Source organism: Crocodylus porosus, unplaced genomic scaffold (genome assembly GCF_001723895.1).
Source record: "Crocodylus porosus isolate Cpor-Errol unplaced genomic scaffold, CroPor_comp1, whole genome shotgun sequence".
Taxonomy (NCBI): domain Eukaryota; kingdom Metazoa; phylum Chordata; order Crocodylia; family Crocodylidae; genus Crocodylus; species Crocodylus porosus.
In genome coordinates, this window is record NW_017728911.1 from 9,015,403 (window position 1) to 9,031,336 (window position 15,934).

General features: G+C 44.8%; 1 protein-coding gene across 2 annotated transcripts in view; it reads right to left on the reverse strand.

The window, feature by feature from the left end:
* The window catches only part of TLN2 (talin 2), a 247,679-nt gene extending 235,474 nt beyond the window's left edge, over positions 1 to 12,205 (reverse strand). For both annotated transcript variants that reach the window (XM_019533415.1, XM_019533414.1), the window contains exon 1: positions 12,098 to 12,205. The gene's annotated coding sequence lies outside the window, so the exon portion shown is untranslated. The remainder of the gene's footprint in view (positions 1 to 12,097) is intronic.
* Between the last annotated feature and the right edge of the window lie 3,729 nt (positions 12,206 to 15,934).

Sequence of the window (15,934 nt, forward strand, 5' to 3'; positions counted from 1 at the left end):
GACTATTCTCCTTAGCTCACTGAAGTCCGCCCTTCTGAAATCTAGGGCGGCTGCCTTGCTGCAGGCCTTTGCCACCTTGCACTGGATGGTGAATCCCAGCAGGCGATGATCACTGTCGCCCAGGTGGTCAAGCACCCGCAGCCTTCTCGCCAGGTTGTCACCCATGGCCAGCACCAGGTCCAACAAGGCATCTCCACCGGTGGGGCTGTGCACCTCCTGGGTTAGATGGAGGTCCTGCATTCTGGCTAGGAACCTACGTGAGTGGTCAGACCTGGCTGACTGCTCTTCCCAGATGTCTGGAAAGTTCAGGTCACCCATGATGACCATGTCCTTTGACCTAACTACCTCCGCGAGCTGACTTAAGAATTCCCGGTCTAGCTCTTCCCCTTGGCTGGGAAGTCTGTAGTAGACCCCCACCATTAAGTCTCTTTCCCCTCGACTGCCTTGTATTCTACCCCAGAGCACTTCAGTGTGCCCCTCCTCTGATTCTTTGCTAATTGACGAGGATGTGTATTCCTCTTTAATGTAGAGCACCACGCCCCCACCTTTCCTCCCTGTCCTGTCCTTCTTGTACAGCCTATAGCCCTTGATATTCACTGCCGTCATGTGTTGGGTCCCACCACGTTTCAGTGATCCCCACTATGTCTGGACTGGTGTCAGCTAGCAGGAGGGTAAAACAATGTAGAATGAAAAGCGAATCAACAGGGTAACATTTGGACTTAGTGCCACAGTGTCATCAGCATAAAGAATAGAAGATGCTGTGACTTATATATGGTTTATAGAACAAATGTATGCTTAAGAACACTGACTTTTCTTTACACTTTGCAGCATGTGACTGATTTTTCAGTGCTATAATATAGACATAACACATTTCAATGTAGTCTTCACAGTGAACATTACTTCAAGACCAACCACATGAACTCCAGTCACCACAAGAAACTCCACTGAATGCATGTATTTAATTATACTGGTATTTTTATACTCTTATTAACTGGAGAATTACAAATCAGAAACAATCCCATAAATGACCAGGAGATTGAAGACTAATGAAAAATGTGTTAGAGGTTTTCCTTCAGAGCTCAGACAGGTTTACAACTATCCCTACAGTAAGTAAGACACCATTGCAAGCATGAGTACTGGAAAACTTTCTCAATTAGGGTACCTGAAATAACTAGTAAGAACTGCTGTAGAAGAAAAGCTCAAGTATAACTGGTATAACACACAGGTGTCAAACATGTGGCCTATGGGCTGGATCTGGCCCATGTAACCATATGATCTGGCCTACAGGCCTCAGATGAAGGCCTCAAATACAGATGAAACACTTCAGTATCCAACACAAATAATTGTGCCACATGCCACATGTACAGCCAGTCTGGTGTCGCCCCTGTGTACCACATGCCAGGTGTGGAGCCAGTCTGGTCCAGGCACAGGCTGGACCCAGCACCATGGGTGCTGCAAATGGCAGGCAGAGCCAGCTGGGATGCACTGCATGCAGCACCTTACCAGGTTGATACTATATCCTGGCCCAGGGACTGATCTGGACTGTGCTGTGCCAGGGCTAGCATACAGGGCCAGTTTGGCAGGGTGCAACATACAGTGCACGACCCATGCCAGTACCATGTCCTATGTGCAATGCATGCAGCCAGTCCAGACTGCACATTGCATGCAGCATTGCCAGTCCCACTCTGGGGCTTGCACTGCAGGTGGGGTGTGGGTTGGGCCTAGCTCCATGGGTGCTGTACGTGGTGCAGGGGGCCAACATGCTGCACCCTAATGGGCCAGCCCTGTGTCCTGACTCTGAGACAGCCAATTTGGCCAAGCAAGCCAGATGCATTTAACACCCCTGGTATAACCATAAATGTAATTGCTTATAACATAAGCATAATGCTTTGTCTGCTTTTTACTAGTGCAGTTAAGAAAACAAGTGGCAGGGATCCTTCAGAATTTTACAATATATTTATAGTGTAATAATTATTAAGTACTGTGCTAAATTCAGTAGGAAGTACATTAATATTGAGCCACGTGACCCCAACAGGACACATCCTAAACTAAACCTATGCTACAATTCTTATACATAACCATGAGACCACTTGACCCACTTTTTAAAGGCATTCACATTTCTGTTGTCTACATTAATCTGCTGTGTCACTTTAGAAGATCCTATGAAAATATTCCATTACATGAAAAATGCATTTGCTTTTTTATGCCATCATATATTATATGCTTGTACAAACTCAAATCATCCCCTAGGATTGACCTCACAGCTACAGCTGAACAACAGATCTATAAGCAAAAAGACTAAATGGGAATTTTCTTACAACACTGCCTATTTCTATTCTTATTATTTCCCATCCACTTCACATTTTGAATTAAAATGCTAAGTAAGGCTCTGTATACATTTAGGATGTACACTGTATTCAAAAGACAGGAAATAAGGAACACAAAAATTGAGATTAATCATTCACATCACCAAGCAAATTAGTGGTTACAAATGGGAAACTGCCCAACCTCAAGAGAAGTTTCAGTTTACTATGGCTCTCCCACTTGCTTATTAGGTCCTGCGTCACATTTTTGTTCTTATTTGAAACGCCCCTCTGTGGGAATGCAAACCATAGCAGTTGCTATACCTCAGCAGTAAAGGGCATCTTTACATGTGCTCCGCTGGCGGGGAGAGGGACGCGGGGGGGCGCGGAAGGGAATACTTTAATTAAAGCAGTTCTGAGAATTACTCTAATTAAAGCACCTGCCGTGTCTCCTGCATTCAGTGTCCCACTCTTCAAAATGGTGGCAAGGGAGTTTTAATTAGAGATTGTTCAATGAGCTTTAGTTAAAATGCCCCTGCTGCCATTTTGAAGCACGGGGACACTGAAAACACAAGATGCAGAGGATGCTGGAGAGCACTAATTAGCACACTCTGGCAGACTCAATCAAGTTTGCTTCAACACACTGTAATTATATCACGTTGGAGCAGCATCCCTGCACGTCTACAGGCACCTAAAGATATCAACTAAAGGTAGAAAGCAACATCTATGAACTGGAGGCACTGGGTCCAATGGATAGTGTCCTGGACAGCAGAATCAGGAGGCTTGGGTTTAGCCATCAATCCTCTGTGAGATCTTGGGCAAGTCACTCTAATGTCTGTGATCCCTTTTCTACTTTCATTTTTTGTCTGATGTCTATTAGGACAGTTCTTTGGGGCAGATGTCTCTAGTACTACGTGTTGTGTATAACAAAGACATAACATGGTGATCTCTGCTGGGTGGTTTTAAGCACTGTTGAAAAACCCAGCAAAATATCTAGGTTTCTTAATTTCTTAATACTATTTACTATGTTGATTGGAGACATCTAATGAAAGGTCAATCACGTACCTGCAGGAGTAGGGGAATTTCCCTCTGCTCCCTGAGGCTGCCCCAGGCTATCTCAGACTCCTACGGCAAGCAGCCATGGGGTTCGGCAGGGAAAGAATGCCCCTTAGCTCCCCGGTGCTGCCCCTGGCTGAGGGACTCTGGGCTGGGGTGGGGGGAAGCCCCTCAAGGCAGGGGCTCCCTGGTGCCCCAATGCTGGGCTGCACAGGCAGACACCCAACCTGGAGGACTTTTCCCCTTCCTCCTGTGGTAGCAGCTGAAGCAATCAGCAGCTGGGAAGGGGAAGGAGGGGAATCCCTTTGCTTCCCCAGGGCTGTGCTTACCTGGCTAGGGGACCCCCAGCCAGGGTGGAGGAAGCCCCCTGAGGCAGGGGCTCCCTGGTGCCCATACCCCCAGGGCCTTGGGAACTCCTTTGCCCTCCCTCATGTGGCACCAACTAAGGCAAGCAGCTGTGCAGGGGAGAGCGAAGTGGCTGATTTCCCAGGCTGTACCCTGGGGAGGAGGGAGGGACAGAGAAAGGCTGCCAAGGGTCAAAAAAACCCCATCAGAGGGGTCTTCTCTCCCCCTGCACGTTGTGTAGACCCTGGGCAGGGAACGTCTGAGGGTCTGTTCCCTGGTCCCCTGCCCCCCAGGGCCTGACAGACACAGGCAGGAAGCAGGACAGGGAGCAGAGAGGTGAGACAATCCCTGCTCCACTGGAGAAGACAGCACAGTCCAGGGCTGCTGGGGGACTGTGAGTGAACTTGAACCAGGAAGGAATCTGGAACAAAAGTTCTATAAGCTGGTTTGACCTAAATCAGTTAAGTCTGATATTACATCTAACCAGGTTCATCTTAAACTGGTTTTGGCCATTTTGAAAGCAGTTTATGTGCACTGAATTTCTGTTGTGTTACAAGTTTAAATCAGTTTTCAATCACTAAAACCAGTTTATGTGCAACCTCTGTTCCTAGTCACAATTCCCCAGCATCCCAGGATGTTTTGGATGTCCCCACAACCCGCGCCCCCCCCCCCAACAGGGTGGGCAGGCTAGCCCTGGCCTAAGCTATGTGCTCCAGCCAAGCAGGGAGGTGTGCTCTAGTGCACCCGCCTAGGCCACTGCAGGCATGTGGCTGCATTTTTGGAATCAAAAGTGACGTCTGTTCACTTGCTTATTGGTTCAATCTATACAGCATAGACTAGCCTGCAAAGATTGAATCGATTTAGCCTCAGGCTTTCTGACTTTGGTACTCAGCCCTGGTGTTTGGGCCCAGTATTTGCCTTTGGAGTAAAATTTGCTTTTGCACCATTACTTCATGCATGACATTATAGGTATTGTTTTTGTCATGAAAAACAACTTAACTATTGTCATCAGTATAAGGCAAATATTAAATGATAAAAACACTGTAATGGTGCAGATGGAGCAGCTGACAGAGACATCATTAGTAAGACTTGACTCCACTGACTTCAATGATTTAAAAATTTGCATATTTTGATGTGCTCTGCAAAAACTGCTTTGTATTTAGAAGTGATACTTTGTAAGATGAAATGGATATAGGAAAAACCACCTTCGTATTTAACAATGTTTACTATCTTTGAAGCAAAGGAGTACATTTTGAACTGAACCCCTGGGCATTGCTTTAGGCACATTAGTGCAAACGTCCTTTAAGTTACCTGACAGAAAGGTGACTGAGTATCGGTGGGAAAGAACAAAGCAGCCTGCTTAAGTTATCCCATGCTAATATCTTGCCTCTCTATTCTTCAAGTGGACTATATAACATTAAAAGCAACCAAGAGATATGGGATCCCACGCTCTTATAAAGATCTTGCACAGCCAAGGAAACTGTATCCTGATCTGCTTACAATATATTGCTTTACCCATTCCTGAGGAGGGTGCAGAGGCAACACTAATATCTAGATGTTACTCCCACAGAGACATTAAGGTAATTTTTTTACTATTACTAATAAATATTTGTGCACATGCTCTTACAAAATCATTTGGGCTCCTTCAGTTTAAACAGTATCCACATACGCTGACAGGAAATACTCCAAAAAGAAAGTTCCCACAATCAGTTCTCTGCATGGAACTTCTAAAAACCTTGTTTTTTGCCAAGTCAATTGTTTCTTTCAGCTGTCAGACAAACAAAATCTTAGCTGAAGCCATCATTTGATTTCTCATATCCAACTTTGCTGAATAAAGTAACATGAGCTTTCCAATGCACATGGTTTCTCTATTTCTGGTTCCCCCTCAATGGAGAAATAAGAGATCGACCCTTTTCTATTTCCCTACTAATATTTATTATCAGACCCTAAATTACAAGCAGCCAATTCAGAAACATCCTTTAAGTCAATATTTGAGTCTATTTGATGACGTAAGCCATGTTATTCTAGAACAGTATTTATCTTACATTGCACTTTTGCCCAGGTTCTGTATGCACATACTGTAATGAAGAAAGTAGGGTAAGAAGTTTTTGAACTTTCGTTATGCCAAGGCTGTCCAACTTCTAAGTATCTGGGGGTCAAATGCTAATTGTTGTCATATTTCTACAGTTAACCTTTCTGAAGCAACAGGTGACCAGCACAGGTACCTCCTTACACAGGACTGCTAAAGGAATGGAAATTAAAAAACCAAATGACCATTTGATTTATTGTAATATATGGGTTCAAGGAGCTGTGGCTATTCTCTCCAGACTGGAGTTATCAACTTTAGGAGGCGAATCCCGAATTCATAGACTGCAATGCCCAGACATGAACACCATAGTCAAGATGGTGAACCGCACTTCCCCCCAAAATTTGGGTGCACTTTTCTCCTGAACTACTATGCAAAAACCAGAGTCAAAATGGTCCAATGATTTCATTCTGAAGATAACTTTGCTACAGTTCACTGACACATTCAGTCACTAACACTACCAGAGCAGTATCACTGTCAGAGCGGAGAGGTATCTTTCTGTACTTTGAGTGATTCATTCATAGATCAGGCCAACAAGAACAAACTGAACATATTTCCTTGGGGTAAATTTCCGCTTTCAGTTCAGCAGCCAAGAATAGTCCCCAAAGCACCTGCTCTGTCTCTTTATTACAGCAGCTACCAATCCAATTCAGCCAACTGTATAGCCAGACATCATTAGTATAAATATAGTACATGATAATCATTTTAATTAACTTTTAATATCAAAAGCTAACTAGGTTTTTATCCCTGTTATTTGACATTTTTCAGTGAAAGGGTCAGCTGAACAATGCAACTGAGGTACTGGGTGAAAAATTATCAAACATTTAAGGGTGCCTGTTCTCTACAATTCACACACACAAGGCTATTTTTCCTGCAAGTTTTGTATAAACACCAAGGATGCTCTATGTAAGTCACTGTTGGCAATATAGTACAGCTGAATTACTTACCAACACACAAATTTCTACTTCCTCTCAGAAGCTGAGACATCAGTTAACAACAGGAAACTAAATAACAACTGAGGGCACAGCAGATTTTGATATAGATTCACAGAAGTTTAGGGCTGGAAGGGCTGGTGAGATCATCGGGTTCAGGCCTCCTGCTCTGGGCAGGAGAGACGGCTGGGGTCAAATAACCCCAGAAAGGCGCGTGTCCAGTCTCCTTTTGTAGATCTCCAGGGTAGGTGCCTGCACCACGCCTGCTGGGAATCTATTCCAGAGTCTGGTCACATGAACCATGAAGAAGTTTCTCCTTATATCCAGTCTGAAACCTTCTTCTAGGAGTTTACAACTGTTGCTCCTGGTTTTCCCCTGCGGCGCTTTGGTGAATAGTTGTTAGCTTAGCCCCTGATGCTCACCCCTGATACAAGCTGCCACCAAATCCTACTGAAGCCTTCTCTTTTCCCACTGTCAGTCTTTCCTCGTATGGCTTGCTCTTCAGGCCTCTAATCATACGAGTGGCTCTTCTCCGGACTCTCTCGAGCTCTCTCCACATCGTCTTGAAGATACCTACCTTCACAGCAAATCAAGTCTGAACTCAACAGTTAAATAGTTGTCTAAATACGACAGGAAAGACAAAGCCACTGTAGTGATGGATACTTGATTCATCTCCCCTAAGATCCTCACCTCTGCGATTCCATAAAAATCTGTACTGATTCCTCTTCAGTATCTACAGGAGATCACAGGGAGAGTCCGGGTAGTGCCACAGGCTTAGCTGCAACACTATGCTGATAACAGCCAGGGTGGAAGCAGATGTTGCCTTCTGTTGCTTTTGTGCCTCTATAAAATTTCTTACGGTGGCACATAGCGTGGCACATAGCCCAAGCGAACAGATAACCATGCCCTTCATGGCACCAAAAAGAGTGGCCACAACAAAGGTGATATCAACTTATACCGCTCTTCAGTAGTTGATGTCTGCTTACTTTATGATGTGAGAGCATGGGTAGCTCAGAGCTACCCAATTTTCCCCAGCCATCCTGGGCAGGGGCTCCAGGGGCCTGATCCTGTGCACCTTGGGAATTCCCAGGCAGGATTGGGCCCTTCAAGCCCTGGGAGCACCTGTTCAGCTTTCCCTGCTTCCTGAGATGTGCCCCCAGGATCTCCTGGGCATGCCTTAGTAAATGGGGAAAGTGAGAGTTTCCCCACTTACCAAGATACATCCTAGGAAATCTGGGGTATACCTTGGTAAGTAGGGAAAGCCAGGCAGGTGATCCCAGGTCTTGAGAGGCCCAATCCTGCTTGGAAATTTCTAGAGCATGAAGAACTGGGCCCCACAAACTCTGGGAGAACCCATCACCCATTGTACTGCAACATCTATGGACAGGACAATAGGTGATGTGTGTTTCACCCAATGAAGCTGATCAGCTATGCCGGGACACATCGGCTTTACTTGACAAAGTCTATTTCCACCCTCAAGTCCACATATCATTCTGACCTTATGCAACTGCTGATAGTGCTAAAATACATATTAAAAAAAAAGATTAGCTTTTTGATGAAGAGAGTTCTTGTGCAAGCTGAACCCAGGTAAGATTAAAGTGATGCTGACCAAAAAGTAGCCAAAATATGATCTCTACCTTCCACTTAATGCATGCAGCTTACATTTAAATTGCTACAAAGCCTCAGGGTTTTCTCTGACCCTTAGTAAAGCTAGATAACCAGCAAATATTGATGTCTAAAAATACCACTTTTTATCTCTAGCTCACTAGAAAACATTATCCTGTCCTCTCAGACAAGGACCTGATCACATTGATCCATGCATTTATCATCTCCAGAGTGAGCTGTGCAATTAACTACATCTGAAACTCACTGGAAGACAACAGAAAAGCTCCAAGCAGCACAACATGTAGCAGCCTGTCTTTGCCAGGACATCAAGCATCTGGTCTTATCCTTTCAATGGCTCCCTCATAGCTGCCAAGACCAGCATAAAATATTGATCTTAACCTTCTAAACAAATAATACATTTGTTTTCTTTCAGAAAAATTAACTCCACACAGCTTCTATCAAGCAAGTTTTTTGACTTCAAGGCTTAGAAACAGTAAATTAAATGGGAGGAAAGCAAGAAAATTTTAATTAAAGTGAATTTTATACACTCTCTCTCTCTCCATATTATTTCTATGAATTTATTATACTGCTGCAATATGTAATTTACTCTGACTGCACTAACACTCCAATTATACACCCTTCTCTTCAAGGACTTCACAGCAAAACAATACCTTTGGACTCAGATTAGCAAACAAGTCATCTTCTTTGGACTTTTTGATGACAGTTAACACTCAAGGCTGAGTATCAGGTGGGATCAGAAAAATGTGTTCCTTGTAGTACCACTATGTTGTAAAACATAGGCCCTGATTCAGCAGCACTTAAAGATGCATGTCCTTATAAAAGCCAATGGGACTTCAGCATATTCAGACAGGAATATGCCATTTGTCAAACACCATTGATTTCACCATGAATCTGGCATTAGCAGTGCTTTAAAGCAGTGGAGGCCAACCTTTCTTGTCAGGCATACTACAAGGTAAGCCCTGCACCTTCCCAAGTGCTCCTCTGATTCCCTTCCCCAGCCCAATCTGCTGTTCTGCTTTTTGTTCCCTGCCCCATATGTCCCACACAGAAGCTGCTCCATGCCACTTGTGGCAAGCATGCCACAGCTTGGCCACACCTGCTTTCAAGCTTGCTGGCCAGTTCATGTGGGAACAGGCTACGCTTAATTGTTCATAACTAATTTAGACTCATTACCTTGCTAAGCCGAACCTTTCCTTAGCTGTCTGCTCCTCATTAAGGCTCAGTTCGCTGAGAGGGCTTTACCCTTCTAAAAGAAGGTAGGACATTATTTAATTTCAAGGTTGCTAAAAGTTCAGCACTGACAGCAGTTGAGTTAGGGTTACCATATATCTGAATTTTCCCGGACATGTCCTCTTTTTGGATTCTCTGATCTCCATCTGGGCATTTTTTTGAAATCTGAACCAATGTCCAAGATTTTGCTGTGCTCTGCTGGTGGGAGCAGGTAGAAGGCGAATGGACGCAGGGGGCACCATGTGTGTGCGCACACAAATGCACATGCCCGGCATGCAGCCAAGCAGAATGGTGGGAGCAGCTTTGGCAGCTGGATGCGGGTAAGTCTATGTGGGGCAGGGCTGGAGGGACAGAGCTTGGAGACTGTCCGGGGAGAGAGAGAGAGAGAGAGAGAGAGAGAGAGAGAGAGAGGGAGAGAGAGAGAGTGTGTGTGTGAAGGGAAGGGGCTGATGCCTGGCAGAGCTGGAGGAAGCTGTCTGGGTGTTGGGGCTGGCCTACGACAGGGCAGGGCGGGTACTGCCTACTTGTCGAGCAGGGGAAAGAGGCAGGGGGTCCTTGGGGGTCAGTGGGGAGCTCTGTGGCCAGGACAGAGGCACAGGGACCAATGCTCATGCTCACAGAGGTGGGGCAGCCAGATGCTGCCTGGTGGGGGGGGAGAGGCTGTGGCCAGGCTGGCTGGTGCAAGGGTGGGGGTGCCCCAGGCCTCCCTTCCTCTTCCCTCCCACCTGTTCCAGGGCTGGACTTGCTCTGCTGATGCCTGCACAAATCAGAGTTGTAGCACTCTGGCCTGGTTGGGATGGGGGCAACTGGAGGGCTGTGGGGAACAGGGGGCTGAAGCTTGGGAGTGAGGGGCTGGGGTGGGAGAGGAAAGGGGAGGTGGGGCTGGGCCTTAAGTAGCTCATCCAATCTGGAAACATGAGTGCAGGGCCCAATCCAGCATGCTATGCTGGGTGCTCAGACTGCATGCTGGGTCCAACCATGAGCCAAGGCTCCAGAGCTGTGCAGCAAATCTAGGACTGCGTGTTGGCTCTGGAGCCATGTGCCAGGTCAGACATGATCCAGTCATGGGCCAACACCACACATGATTCTGATCTGGCATGCAGTTGGGGAGGGAGGGATCCCCAAAGATCAGAAATTTGGAAGAGGGGTGTAGGGAGCATGGGAAAGAAAGGGAGAGAGCACTGGCAGCATTAATTGCCATCGCTCCCAATAGCCATGGCAATTAACACTGTCACTTTTTCACCCCAAGTCCTCCCCTGCCAATTTCCAGACCTGTGGGGCGTACTCTTCTTTTTATATTATGCATAACACAATCTTCCCCAGATGATCTGGGGGGAAATATGAAGGTAATATGCATATTATGCAATCAAATATGGTATTTATTTGGATAGCAGGGAAAGATCTAGCCATTTCCTTATTGCTGGGAGAATCTACTGTATTTACCCAAACCCAATATGACTCTGAATTTAAGCTGATCCCCCAGTAATTAGATTCTATATGTGAAAATTTGTAAATTTGCTATAATTTTGCATGTATTGAACCTAATTCTTGGTGGGTGATCCTAATTCATCCCCCCACTGCTGCAAGAGGGGAAAACAGTGGCAAGGAGGGTGGGGGAGGCAGTAGGGGGCAGATGGTAGGGGGAGGCAGGTGCAGGGGGTAATCAACCCTGGCCCTGGTCTCCTTTCCACCTACAATTCCTGACAGTTCCAGCCCTGGCTCCAGGGCCCAGAGCCTACTGGAGCAGAGCAAGTGTAAGTAGCAAGGGAGGGTGGGGACATAGGGGTGCAGAGGCAGAGGGGAGGTGGGGGGGACAGGTAGCAGCTGAGGCCCCTCACTGCCTTGTATCTGAATCCAAGACAAGACACTTCCCCCTACATGTCGAGGGGGGAAACCTCATCCTGAATTTAAGTAAATATGGTACTTCCTAGGTGTTGACCTTCAAGAGAAGCATTGGGGGTTACAGTTAAAAACAGTAACTCTGTTGGTCAGTGATCTCTCATTCTCTCTTACTTCCCATTCATGTAATGTTTCTTGAAGCCGTCAATGTTTATACATTCTTTTTATTGTTTACAATACGAATAACAAATTACCGAGTTAAAAGGAGGCAGTGATTTACTATTTGTCAGCCAGTCTGTGTGCAAGTCCTTACCCAGTAAACTAAACCACAGCCCTTTTCAAGGAGTAAACCACCATTAGTTTACATATCACTTACTGGAGGATAAAAGCATGTATATAGGCAGTTACTGTGGAGCAGCTGACATGCAATAAGTCTCGGGCCTCTTTTAAATCAGTGTAATTTGTTTGTCTGCCCACAGACCACGCTGATTTCTGTGTTCATAACCACAGCCTAATGTAGGTTCATATAATTCTCTAAAGAAAATACTATGCTGACTGATGACAAGAGGCAGTAGATAAAATGAAAATGAAACATATAATTTAACCATTCTGCATGTTAATAGGACAACTATTAAATTACTCAAATTTAAAAAGAACGTAGATGTAAAGAAAAATCTTACCTTAAATTTTAAGTTTATTTATTCACAAATAAGTTTCTCAAAAACATGGCTTGATCATGTAGAATGCTTCCAGTAACTGGATCTGTAACATTAAGAAATAAACAAGTTACTTACTTATTCCCAATCCATTCATTTCTTTAAAGTGCTCTCTCCACCACATTTGGGAAGGAAGTAACTCAGGAAGTTATGAGCTTCCTTTTCTCCATGTGAATCAGAATTTACAACGCCAAAAAGAATGGCTTGGATACAATTTAAAGAGAATGAAATTACATTTAGCCTTCCACAACACACGTGTACTTGTATTTTAAAAGTGAATGTTGGAAGAATTAGTTAAAAAGAAATATCTTGAAACCATTTGTCCTCAGGGAGGAGTTACTGGAGAATAAGCTACAGTGTGATTTTAAAGCTCTATAGATATTATTCTATACTAAATCTCTACATAAACTTTTTCTGCAATGAAAAAGTTTAGGTACTGTTAGGGAAGAACACCTGTTCAGCAAACAAGCTTTTCTAGGTTATTTTCCCCTGAAAATAAGCACTTACTGAGATTATGGTTTAAAAAAATAACAATGCTTCAGGAGCTAGAATAGCTGTTGTTTTCTGTGAAAGACAGAGGAAACAGAGTGCATTATATTGAAAACAGGGAAAAAATCTTCTTTCCTAAAGCAAAACTAAAATTGGCATGCAACTTTGAATCACTTACAACATGCACATAAATATGCTACAACTTAGGCAGACGAGGTTTGTTGGGTAAATCCATACCTTTTATTAGACCAACTCAAATAGTTGGAAAGATTCCGCCCTGCAAGCTTTCAGGTACAAACACCTTTCTTCAAGCAGAGGAAGTGTCACTTAGTTAAATCTTAAAACGTAGTATTTTCTGTTAGAGAAGTAACTTTACAATATGATGTTTTTGCTGTTCTCCTCAAACACAGCAATAAGAAAGGACAAGCCTGAAGGGTTCTGCAGTGTCAAAAGGCTCTCAGGTGTACCATGCACACAGAAAAGCAATTCTTTAAAAACACGTTTCCTTATCCTCGCCCTTAGTCTCAGTCCTAGAGTTCCAGCACTCTACACCACCATACAAATAAATAAATAAATGAACAAACAAACATCAGAAAGTCACTGTTCTACATTTCAGTCATCCAGGTTAGAGCCTGATTTGTATTTCACTTTAGAAAGGATCAGGATTGTATTGCTCTACTTCAGTGGCCTTCCTTTACTGTAACTGTATGGCCAAATTCTCCTAACACTGACACTGCTTATGGTGATCATTTGCAGCTATAAATTATACCATTTCCTCAAAGCAAATAAACTATATTGGCAAAAAGGCCTACACCAAGGAAACAGGTTAGATCTGGAACACACAGCTACTGGATTCTGGCCTGCTGAATGGGAGCTTCAGTGGCATTTAGTAGCAAGAGCCTTTGCTTGTACCATGCTGCAGCGTGGCTGGATGCTTTGCTCATGCCACATCCCAGCTGGGCGGCAGAGAGAAGCAGCACCCTCCAACTGGCCTCCAGCACCATAGTGTTCCACTCTCCACCTCATCCCGCTGCCCGATGAGGGGAAAGGAGGGGAAGGGCAGGCATCCAACTAGTGCTTTCCTGCGTGTTTGGTTCTGCATGGGACTGAAACCCACAGTATGCAGCGCTTCAGGACTTGGAGCATGTGCACCCACAGCTCTAACTGACAGAATTTTCTCTAATTCCAGGATTTTCACTAGCATAGCTAACTGGTGAGGCAAGAGATGTGATTTGTCTCCTTCCATAGTTTGAAGTAGCCCAGAGTAGACGAGAGATGTTAGCAAAAGCATCCTCCCTCACCCTTCAGAGTCTAGCGTCTACGTTTAGATCTGTCTGATTGGAGCTTTAATCCTTTTAAAGGTCAGGAGATAGCCCAAGAAACCACTGTGCCTTAACTGAACTTTGAGTACTGATCAGAGTAAAAGCAATGTATACATGTAGAGCTATTTGCGCACGGGAAAGAGAATAAGCTACACCAATATAAGCCAGTTTAATACTAGTATAACTGCATTCACATTAAAGTTTGTACTAGAGCAACTGTATGATATTTTTTCTTTAATGCACAACTCTAATTGAAACATTTACACTAACCTGACTTTCAAATACGAACCCAACCTATGGCAAAGCAGCAAGAATGGGTAAATAATAGAGGTGCACTGATACATTGGATCATATCGTATTGGCACCGATAAAAAGAAAACTGACATGATCAGCAAGGAGCTTTTTTTGGCTGATGTGGCTGATAATGTCGCCAATAAATGCCACATACATGCGCACAGCCACAGCGTGCACACAGCCAGGAGTGCAGCCCAGAAGCCTGGAAACCAGCATCCGGGTGGTAAGTCTGTTAGGGGGAAGCGGCACGGGGGAGCGAAGGAGTATGCAGGGGGCAGACAGAAGCCCCCGTGGTGAGGGAGGGAATGGAGTTGGGCGCCGAGCTGGGGCATGGGACAGAGCCAGTGGCTTGTCCAGGAGGTGTGGGCAGCTTCTGCTGCTGCATGCACCCCCAGGAGTAGCATGGGAGCATTTACCCCCCCAGATCTGTGCATGGGGCAAGGGTAGGCTGCCCACTGCACACTTGAGGCCAGGGCTGCTCCAGCCTCTTCCCTGCAGCTTTGCTTGGGCCAGGCAGGGAGGGGTGGGACAGGTGGCGATAGTGCTGGGAAGGGGCGCTAGAACCACCCCAAAATTTGCTGTCGCCCCTCAGCAGCCCCACGTTTTACACTGTGGAAACTGAGATTCTTAGTATACAAGTTTTTTTTATTTTGAACTTTATGCAACTGTTCACAGATCTTTGCACATTACTTTTCAACAGGATTTGTTGCTGCTGTCATAACCATCTACTTTTCACTTTCCAAAGTGATAACTGAAGCTAAATGGAGCCTAAAAATGGAGAATCATTGTTTATTCATCCTATTGTCCTCATTTCCTGGAATGTGGCCAGAGCAGGAAACTGAACTGCCCAAAGCTCACTCAGCAAGTTGTGTGCCCTGAATCACTGATTAGTCTACAGTGTGAACTTACTTCATGTTTAACATCCTTAACCCTACTGGAAAATGCATAAGTACACAAAGGCACATAATTTTTGAAATTCCCATACAACATGCAACCTTACCTTCTTCGTGATTTTTAAGCCAACTCTGTTAAATTACTGCATGTAGATCACTAGCTCATACAGCAGGGGTCAGCAACAGTTTTGGGCAGAGTGCCAAAAAACACCTGCAGCCTCAACTTGGAAGATCTTGGTGTGCCGGGTGGATGGCAGGGGAGCTGCAAGGGGTCTGATCCTTGTGGCAGCACAGCCCAGGCCCCTTCCCCACTGTCTGCCCTGAGGTACATGTGCCAAGCAAAATGCCTTCCTGTGCCAACTCCTGTCATACAGTGTTTTTGGTTTGAGTACTGGTGATGCAAGCTTTATTAAAAAGGCAACATCCTCTGGAATAGAAAAATAGTCACATAGATTGTATTTTAAATCCCTGAGTCAATACATTTGCAAGATCCTATACATGATATGCTGTAGATTAGGGATGGATCCCAGTTTTGTAGCAAAAATGAACATCCCAGTGACTTCACATTATGATCCTCAAAATGAAAGTGGTTAAGCACAAAAGGCATGAAGAAAATACTCCTGCAGGCTTACTGAGATTGCATGGCTAAATTCCAATATTTTTTCATACTGTTTTCAGAATATAAAAGAGATCTGCTTACCAAATACATGAACTCCCTTGAGCTCATATGCCTTCTTCCTACCTACTTTACAAATTGCATAGAAATGGGAAACATGAACAAACACTTCAGTTCTAGCTACTCC